This window comes from Mastomys coucha, unplaced genomic scaffold, assembly GCF_008632895.1.
Source record: "Mastomys coucha isolate ucsf_1 unplaced genomic scaffold, UCSF_Mcou_1 pScaffold22, whole genome shotgun sequence".
Classification (NCBI taxonomy): domain Eukaryota; kingdom Metazoa; phylum Chordata; class Mammalia; order Rodentia; family Muridae; genus Mastomys; species Mastomys coucha.
This window is the reverse complement of record NW_022196905.1, coordinates 147,040,943-147,045,435: the sequence shown is the minus strand read 5'-3', so window position 1 is coordinate 147,045,435 and position 4,493 is coordinate 147,040,943.

Genomic DNA, 4,493 nt, shown 5'->3' with positions numbered 1-4,493 from the left:
AGCAGGTAGCTTTTGCTTTTTCTTCTGGTTCTCTCTGCAGCCCTCTGTCTTCTCCCAGGGTCTTTTTTTTTAAAAATAGACTCCAGAACAAAATAGAAGAACATAACTACTTATAACTACACTCATCTGATATTTGACAAAGAGGCCAATAGCATACAGCGGAGCAAAGTCAATGTCTTCAATAAATGGTGCTAGGAAACTGGTTGTCCACATGCAGGAGAATTAAATTAGACCTGTATCTATGGCCTCATACAAAAATTAGCTCCAAGTGGATCAAAGACCTTAATTTGAAAATTGCCAGAAGGAAACATAGTCAGTACCCTACAAAATATAGCTGTCGGAAAGGACTTTCTGAACAGGACTCCATTTGTCAAGGAACTAAGGCCAACAATTGACAACTGGGGCCTCATAAAACAAAACAAAAGCTTTAGCACAGCTAAGGAAATAATCAATGGAGTGACGAGGAAGCCCACAGAATGGGAGACAATCTTTGCCAACTATACATCTGACAGAGGATTAATATCTAGAATCTATGAAGAACTAAAAAAAAAAAAAAGTTAACGAACAATTGAACCTTAAAAGATGGGCCAGGAATCTAAACAGCGAGTTCTCAATAGAAGAGATAAAAATGGCTGAGAAATAACTTTAAAAGTGTTTATCATCCTTAGAGATTAGGGAAATGCAAATTAAAACAATTTTGAGATTTTTATCTTACCCCAGTCAGAATGACTAATACCAGCAAAACAAGGAACATTAAATGCTGGCAAGGTTGTGGAGAAAAGAGAACCTTCAGCCACTGCTGGATACAGCCACTATGGAGATTTCCCCAAAAGCTAAAAATATCTACCCAGCTATGCCACTCTTATGCATATGCCCAAAAGACTCAGCATCCTAATCCACAGACACTTGCTCAGCCATTCTAATTGCTGCTCTATTCACAATAGCTATGAACTGGAAACCACCTAAATGTCCTTCAACAGATAGTAGAAATGGAATACATATATACAGCGAAATACCATCCAAGTATAAATAAAAAGATAAATCATGAAATCTTCAGGAAAATTAATGGAACTAGAAAAATATATTGAAAAAATATATTGGGCTAGTCCAGACAGCAAAAGACAAAGGTCAAATGGTCCCGTTCATCTGTGGTTCCCAGCTCCAGCCCTCAGATGTAAGTGTAGCTATCACCCATCTTCAAGAAAGCCTCTCTTTACAGCTTTATAAATCATCACAGAAAGCCAGAACTGGACAACACAGAGAGCCCGGTCCCAGTAGGTATATGCACATTTCAGCTTCTGAATCTATGGCTCAGGGAACATTGCCAAAGGAGGAGTGAAAAGACTGTAAGATCTAGAATACCAGGAAGTCTGTTGTGAAACAATCTCTTCTCCTAGACATGGCTGCATATACAAGACTGGAACACTGGCAGTATCAATGGACATGTTAATGTAAAGGGGAAACTCCCATGGGATCCCACCTCTAGACAAAGAACTACAGGCAAATAATGGCTGCAGGGGGAAGGAAAATTAGCCTCTCTGAGGGCTGACCTCCTGTATTGGTTGTCCATTGTAGAGTGGTAAGCCCCGAAACATACACACATACAGACAAACAACAAAATGGACTCAGCAGGTTGTGTTTATATATCTGTATACACACACACACACACACTCGTAACAATAATAAATAAAAAGAGGCTATCAATTTGAGGGGAACATTGAAGGGGTTGGGTGAAGAAAATGGGGGGTAAATTTCTAATGTCTTTATGTAACTGATCACTTTGTATAATTATGCATGAAAATTTAAAACTGTTAATTTTTGATTAAATGTCTATGCTGGTAAACATGATTATTTTACACTATGTGCATATGTATATGGGTTGAGTGAAGTGCCTGCAGATGCCAGAAGAGGGAGTTAGATTCCCTGAACCTGAAGTTATAGGCAGTTGTGAGCCACCTGATGTAGGTGCTGGGTATTGAACTCAGATCCTCTGAAAGTGCAGTATATGTGTGTGTGTGTGTGTGTGTGTGTGTGTGTGTTTCTTTTTTTTTCTTGGTTCCTGGAAGCATCATTACAGTCAAGGAAATGAACCACAAAGAGGTAAGAATGAAAACCTGCTTCAGCCTGACTTAGCCAGTCTGGAACAACCTTCTGGAGGGTCTGATGTCAGGTGCTTTATTGTAAGCATATTTAAACACAGTACAATTTGAGAAAAAGTTTCCAGGCAAAACTCACTCCAGTTCCAGGTGCAAAATAAAGCTTAAGGTATGACTACATAGAAACTCCTAGGATCTGGTGTGATCTCTCACTGAGATAGCCTAGAGGTCTGAAGATTATAAAATACATGTGATATCTTCCCTAAGGATGGCTTCCACTAACTGGAAATTAAGCATAAAGGCCTAGGGAGGGAAGAGTCTGGGATAAACATCCCCAGGGGGATTTGGGTGAAGTCTGCCTTCACAGATAGCAAAAGGTCTCCAGGCCATTAACATACACTCCCAGATTTCTTGGGGGGACAGGAGGTATTTTATTTTGTCCATTCAGGAGACACCCCCATGCATGTTTAACATTCTTGGTTTCTCTACAGTTTATCTGTGAGTATAAGAATCTAATGCCTTCTACACGTTTATTTTTTAATCTTTTTATGTTTAAACATTTTTATTAATTATTTTATGTATTTATATTCCAGATGTTGCTCCTCCTCCTCAGCCCCCTCCCAGGATTCTTTGCCAGGCATCCCTCTTCCCTGGGGCGTCAAGTTTCTGCAAGATTAGATGCATCGTCTCCAACTAAGGCCAGAGTACAGTCCTCTGCTACATATGTGCCGGGGGCCTTGGACCAGCTCATGTATGCTCTTTGGTTGGTGGCTTAGTTTCTGGGAGTTCCCAGGGGTCCAAGTTAGTTGACACTGTTGGTCTTCCAATGGGGTTGCCATCCCCTTCAACTCCTTCAATCCTTTCCCTAACTCTTCCACAGGGGTCCCTGACCTCAGTCCAATAATTGGCTGTAAGTATCTGCATCTATTTTAGTCAGTTGCTGGTAGAACCTCTTAAAGGACAGACATGCTAGGCTCCTGTTTGCAAGCACAATACGGCATCAGTGTTAGGATTTGGTGCCTGCCCATGGGATGGATCCCAAGTTGGGCCAGTTACTGAATAATCTTTCCTTCAGTCTCTTCTCCATTTTTATCCCTGAATTTCTTGTAGACAGGAACAATTCTGGATCAAAATTTTGAAGGTAGGTGGGTGGAGGTGCCATCACTCCACTGGGGGCTCTGTCTATCTACTGGAGGACTATTGGGCATTTTGGCTAAGGTCATCCCTATTGAGTCCTGGGAACCTCTCACATCCAAGGTCTCTGGGATTTTATAGAAGCCCCCCTCTGAAGCTACATATTTCATTCTGCTGATCCTCTGTGCTTCTCTCCTGTTTCATTCATACCTGATCCTGTCTCCTTTTTCTCCTCCCAGCAAGACCCTTTCTTCTCTCTGTCTTCCTTGATTATTTTGTTTCCCTTTATAAGTGAGATTAAAATATCTTCACTTGGGCCTTCCTTCTAGTTAAATTGGGTCTATGGGTTGTCTGTACTTTTTGATCATGGGTATTCTGTACTTTTTGGTTAATATCCACTTACCAGTGACTACATACCACATGTGTCCTGAGTGAGTCTGGGCTACTTCACTCAGGATGATATTTTCTAGTTCCATCCACTTGTCTTCAAAATTCTTGATGTCCTCATCTTTAATAGCTCAATGATATTCCATTTGGGTAAATGAACCACATTTTCTGTATCCATTCTTCAGTTAAGGGACATCTGGGTTGCTTCTAGGTTCTGACTATTACGAATAAGGCTCCTATGAAGATAGTGGAGCATGTGTCCTTATGGTACGGTGGACCATCTTTTGGGTATATGCCCAGGGGCTGTCTTCAGGTAGAGCTACTTTCAATTTTCTGAGAAAGCACCAGATCGATTCCCAGAGTGGTTGTATCAGTTTGCAATCTCATCAACAATGGAAGAGTGTTCCTCTTTCTCCACATCTTTGACAGTATGTGCTGTCACTTGAATTTTTTGTCTTAGCCATTCTGATTGGTATAAGTTGGAATCTCAGGATCATTTTAATTTGTATTTCTCTGATGACTAAGAATGTCAAACATTTCTATAAGTGTATCTCTGCCACTTGAGATTCCTCTACTGAGAACTCTCTGTTTAGCTCTGTACCCATTTTTAATTTTTTTTTTGTTTTGAGTTTAACTTCTTGAGTTCTTTATATATTTTGAGTATTAGCTACCATACATCTATTGGATGTGTGGTTAGTGAAGATCTTAATTTGTAGGTTGCTGTTTTGTCCTATTGAGAGTGTCCTTTGCATTACAGAAGCTTTTCAGTTTCATGAGGTCCCATTTTTAAGCTGTTGATCTTAGAGCCTGAGCCATTGGTGTTCTGTGTAGGAAACTTTCCTCTGTGCCAGTGCATTCAAGGCTCTTTCCCACTTT